Source organism: Otolemur garnettii, unplaced genomic scaffold (assembly GCF_000181295.1).
Source record: "Otolemur garnettii isolate 467f Iridium unplaced genomic scaffold, OtoGar3 scaffold00091, whole genome shotgun sequence".
NCBI classification, from domain to species: domain Eukaryota; kingdom Metazoa; phylum Chordata; class Mammalia; order Primates; family Galagidae; genus Otolemur; species Otolemur garnettii.
Window position 1 is genome coordinate 7,134,878 of NW_003852486.1, and position 6,156 is coordinate 7,141,033.

The 6,156-nt window shown below is 41.3% G+C and overlaps 1 pseudogene; it reads right to left on the reverse strand.

Moving 5' to 3' along the window:
* Nucleotides 1-2,237: 2,237 nt before the first annotated feature.
* On the reverse strand, nucleotides 2,238-2,796 carry LOC100950630 (annotated as a pseudogene).
* Nucleotides 2,797-6,156: the final 3,360 nt, after the last annotated feature.

A 6,156-nucleotide genomic window follows, 5' to 3' on the forward strand; every position in this document is an offset into this window, starting at 1 on the left:
TTGAATTTCTTTCTGGCCTTTTGTCTCATCCCTCTCAAGCTGTCCCGCTGGGTAGAGTGCCGTGGCATTACAGCTCACAGCAACCTCCAACTCCTGGGCTCAAGCGAGTCTCCTCCACTTCCCAAGTTGCTGGGATTACATGCGCCCTCCACAACGCCTGGCTGTTTTTTGGTTGCAGCCGTGGTTGTTATTTGGCAGGCCCGGGCTGGGTTTGAACCTGCCAGCTCAGGTGTACGTGGCTGGTGCCTTAGCCACTTGAGCCACAGGTGCTGAGCCCATCCTGTATACTTTAAATTATCTCTAACTTACAGCACCTAATACAATGTCTACATATAATTTCATTGGAGTGGATTCAATGTAGTATTTGGTGCATAAAAAATTTAAGTTTTGGTTTTTGGAACTTTGTGGAATTTTTTCTAAATATTTTCAATCCACAGGTGGTTACATTTACAGATGCAAAACCCATGGGTACACAATTGTATTATACTAATTAGATATTATATCATATCATATCTGTAGTTATGTACCATAGATAGCCTTTAACTTGAAACATTTCCCTAGCCTTTCTTTGCCTTTCATGGCATTAGTATTTTTGAAGGCTATAGCTTAGTTATTCCATAAATTATTTTTTAATTTGGGGCTGTCTGATATTCTTTTTGGATTAGATTCAGGTTAGACATTTGGCTGAAATATCTCAGAAGTGATTCTGTGTGCCTCTCAGACTATCATACCAAAATATACGTGATGTTATTTTGTCCCTTATTAGGGATCACTTAGTGAAGATATTTTCTGTTATTTCCATGATGCAGTTACTATTTCCTTTGGTAATTATCATGTAATTTGTAGGGAACTACTTTAATGCTTTGTAAAAATGCCATTCCTCATCAAATTATCCACCCAGTAGAAGGATTTTTTTTTTTTTTTTTTTTTTTTTTGGCTGGGTCTGGGTTTGAACCTACCACCTCTGGCATATGGTGCCGGCTCCCTGCTCCTTTGAGCCACAGTAGCCTCCCAGGATTTTTAAATATCACTTAATAAAACACCCAATGAATATCTGACTATATATCATCAATCCTGGGATATATACTGCTATATGTGTATCTCTTGAGTTAAACAGAAGAACATTTAAAATTTATAGGTGCCTTCAAATTCGTATTTGAAACTTTGCACCATCTTGACAATATTTGAGAGTATATTTTCATGTCCCCTGGGTGTTAGAATCATCTTCACTTTTGTCAGTAGGTTAGCAGTTGGTTAACATTTCTCCCCATGTTTTTTGACCATATGTGTTTTATTTCCGCTTGCCCATTCATGTTTTCCCTATGTATCTGCTTTAGCATTATCTTGTCCTTCATAAATTTAAAAAAAATGTTTTTATTTTTCAGAACCAAGGTCTCACTGTATTTCATAGGCTTTATTCAAGCTATCCTCCATCCAACCTCAGCTTTCTTAGTAGCTGGGACTACAGGGACACTGCTAGGCCTAATCACTTTACTAATTTATAAAATTTTTTTTCTATAGTTTGTTTATTTATTCTTCTTTGACATGAAAGTCCTATGTCTGAAAACCAAAGTTGAATTTCTTTCTGGCCTTTTGTCTCATCCCTCTTGGCAAAAAGCAGCTTTTAAACAATAGAAAATGCTGAGTAACAGAAAAGTGTTAATGAGCTTGACATCCATTACTGAAATGCCATGATCTTGTCTGTCAATAAAAAGCACCCATCTGTGAACCAGGTAATTATTGTGTGTTTTGGAAGATCTGTTTATTAAGAGTCATCATAAATCAACCCTGTACAGAACACAGGAGCGAGGTGGACAGGTACTGCTAACAAGTACAGAAGGGCTTCACTTTTTTCCCCCCTAACTTTATACAGGGGTTCTGTGCAATTGGAAATTATACTTTTCTCAAGAGATTTGGTATCAGTTTCCCCCTAACTCAACAAATATCAAATATGCTTAGGAATCTCACAAAGTGCTCTTTGCCAAATTACTTTTGACATGTCAAAATTCTTAAGATCTCTTTCCTGTTGGAATAGTAGGCAAAACCTTACAAGGGCAACACTATAATACAAAGAAACATTGACTTAGATTTCCAGTCACCTGCTCTGTGGCTCTGACATCCACTACGTCCTAGGGCTGTGTCCACCCGACAGTTCAGAGTACAGAAAATAAGCCAGCCACTGGAGCTTGGCAGTCATCTCTCACGGATGACAATACTGGCTTTCTGAATGCTGGGACTCATGCACTTGTTAATGTGTCTTTCTGGTGTGCCAGGATCTCCTGGCAGCTCCTGTACACTTCAATCAAGCAGTCAAGCTGGGGCTGGGCACTCTGGAAGAGAGGTACTACTTGGGATATCCCATGTGGTTCCATTGGATGTTTCAGTAAAATGCAGAGGTAGTAAATCACCTTCTGCATGTAAATAGCCTGGTTAATGATAACATCCTTGACCTTGCCCATCTATAAAAGTAGTGCTTTCTTTGCCTGAAACATAGGATGAAGTCATCTGGATGCCCAGGGAATCAATGATTAACAGAGTCTCCTGATCAATCTTCACAAAATGGAGGTAACCAAGGAGGCCTAAGAGGGTGATGAAGATGGCAGCAGAGAGGATCACGCTCCCAGAGTGTGAAGAGTTCGTAGGCCGCCAGCCACACAGTGCAGGGACAAGGGTGAGCGAATGCAGCAAGAGGCGAGGGCAGCTGAGGCAAAACTCCCCGCAGGACCGGGAGAAGTAGCGGTGCTGCAGGGCAAGGCGGCCGCTGTAGATATCCAAGAAGCTCTGTTCCTCCTCCATGGCCTGCTCACCCAGACCCGGGGGCCACTGTGCCCCTCCCCGTCACTCCTCGTTAGCCCACCGGCGCCCACTTGCTGCTATAAAAATTTTTTATAGAAAAAGAACATTCATTATTTCTTGTTTGAATAACCATTTTAACCACTTGCAATTTGTAATTTAAGATTACATTATAATTCCTAGGTAGTTGATTTTCTATTGATACTGTACTATATTGTTACAAGATATTTTAAAATTTGTTGTTAAGTGTTTAAAAAGGTATTGATGCTGTGAAAAATGTTTCGAGTGAAAAATCTTATAAAAACCTTGTATGTAGGCTGGGCGTGGTCGCTCATGCCTGTAATCCCAGTACTCTAGGAGGTTGAGGTGGGTGGATTGCCTGAGATAATGGGTTAAAGACCAGCCTGAGCAAGAGTGAGACCCCATCTCTAAAAATAGCTTGGTGTTATGGGGGGAACCTGTAGTCCCAGCTACTTGGGAGGCTGAGGCAAGAGAATTGCTTGAGCCCAAGAGTTAGAGGTTGCTGTGAGCTATGATGCCAGGGTAATCTACAGAGGGCAACATAGTGAGGCTCTGTCTCTAAATAAATAAATAAATAAAAACAAAAAAAAACCTTGTATGTAGGAAGATAACATTTCCACAAAGTTCACATATATAGAATATAAATTTGGCTTGGTGTCTGTAGCTCAAGCAGCTAAGGTGCCAGCCACATAAACCAGAGCTGGTGGGTTCAAATCCAGCCCTGGCTTGCCAAACAACAATGACCACTATAACCAAAAAATAGCCAGGCGCTGTGGTGGGCACCTGTAGTCTCAGCTACTTGGGAGGCTGAGGCAAGAGAATTGCTTAAGCCCAAGAGTTGGAAGTTGCTGTGAGCTGTGATACCACAGCACTCTACCCAGGGCAACAACTTGAGGCTCTGTCTCAAAAAAAAAAAAAAAAAAAAATATATATATATATATATTGATATATTGATATATACTAGAAAATGAAATGAAAGAATAGGTATTCATTAAATGATAAGGGTAAAAATCTCCAAATATTGTAATGTGGCTGATATTATTAACATTTGTCTTTTGGTTTTAATGTAATTTCCACTTATACCCTAATTATTGTTTACTACCTGTGCCAGATTTAGCTTTCTGAGTTTTTATATTAAAAAGATCATATTTGTTATTATGAGGAAAATTGGATTTGTGTATTCCCTTTCTTTTGTTTTCTTTCTTTTTCTTCCTTTCTCTTATTTTTCTTCACTCGATCACCCAGCCTGGAGTGTAGTGGTGATCATAGCTCACTCTAACCTCAAACACCTTAAGCTCCTCCTGTCTCCAGGAGCTAGTTACAGCTCTCCAGTTCACATTCCTTATTACAGCATTTCTAAACAGACACACAACAGATACATACCCCGTTTTCACGTATGCATACAAGTAGATATATCTCCTGTATTTTTAGCCTGTGTACCTCCTGTAACAAATGTGTATAGTTTCAAAGAGACCATTGTACAATGTCAGGATCTGCCTCTGACACCACTTGTCAGGGCCCGGGACTGGCCAGGTCTACGGGCCCAGCTTAGGTAGGTTCTGGACGTGGACCACTAAGCTACCTTGCTCAGGAACAGTTTCTCTTAGGTGCTTGAGGATTATCTACTTTAGCTGGAGAGAGAGAGACAGAGTATCTTAGAGAGAGGAAAGCAGTCTTCTTAGAACAGATAGCTCTTAGTCTTTAGCAGAGCTTGGTAATCTTCAGCAGAGAGATGCCGTGCTGGCGTTCTACAGGCAGGAGAGGAGACAGAGTCAGAGTAAGTGGATCTGTGATAGAATGCACGTGACTTTTGTCTGCCTTCTCCTCCAGCCTAATATAAGGCTGATCTCGTGCTTCTCAACACCACAGGTGTAGAGACTGCCAATTCACCAATGCTCTCATCCCGCGAGCTTTCTCATGCTTGTTAGAACTAAACCTCTCTCCATGCCCTGGTGTTCCAAGGTGTTCCATTACAGGTATTTCCTATAACTCTCACTCCTCCTAGCCATAGGCTATACGGGCTGCTACAGTACAATCCTTTTGATACCAGAATTTCATCTTTGGTAGGTTCTCGGTCTCAGTGATTTGAAGAATGAATCCTGGACCACAGATCAATGGTAGGATGAGATTTATTTTACAAAAAAGAATACAAAAAACACCAAAGCTTCTGGCAGAGAGAAAAAAAATGAAGCTGGGGAGGGGGAAGCTCTCTCCCTGGGCTCTTTGCCCAGGGGTATATATAGTTGCATGGGTTCCTTGTAGTTACATCTAGCCAGGACTTGGTAGCAAATGAATGGTTATAGTCCCTTTGGTTCCCAGACCTAGGAAACCTACATGAAATTGACCAGGCCTGGGGACTGGGGGTTCCCTGTTCAGCTGCAAGTGCAAGGGAAGGGAGACACTAAGGTGCTGGTGTCTCCCCAGCAGTTGTCTGGCCCCTCTGGCTACTGAAGCCTCTTCCAGGGCCCTCCTGCCTACTCTTCAGCATGCAGTTTCCTCTGCTGGCTGCCACTGCTCGGCCAGGGTGGAGGTGGCAGGTCCTCCCCTCAGCTTGGGCAGAGCTGGCTGGAGCTCCACTTGTCCTATATCAATCCTCCCTCTACAAGCAGAAATTCTAATTGCTTTCAGGGAGAAAGGATGAAGACTCATCTAACTGCTTCCTGCTAAATTGTGGTGATGATAGAAGGGGGCAGTTAGGATTTTTTCATAGGGAGAGCGATCCAGGGGTCTGCAATAGAATCAGGTCTTGGACTGGAACCATCTTTACTGTTTGTGGCTTGATGACATCATTTCTGGAAGACACAAATCTGATTAGTACATTAAAAGGCAAGGATAGAACAGTGAGAGGAGGGGGTTAATTACAGTGTCAGGTTGGAAGAACAAAGTCAGTGATATTAAAAGAAAACTATAATAACACTTTCCTTGCTGTCTTCTAAATAATAACTCTAAATTTTCTTTAGGCTCACAAGTATAGGTGGACTGTGGTTGATTCTCTTCATGGTCTGCTTCTATAGGAGGGAGCGAGTTCTTGGATTTTACTCATCAATGATGTATCCAGGAATCTATTCCCATAATTTTAACAGCTATAAAAGAAGACAAGATTATAGGAAAGGGATCCCCCCAATCTTGGGGTTAGGGAAGGTGAACTGGACAGAGAGTTTTGATTATAATCAGATCTCCAGGATAGAAAAGCTCTTTTAGTGTTGAATGTGAAAATGTAGTTGGGAGGTTTTTAAGGATTTGTTGAAAATTAGCTAAAGAAGTGATATGTTTTACTAATTCTGTAGTTTCTTTTCTTTTCTTCTTCTTCTTCTTCTTTTTTTTTTTTGAGACAGAGCCTCA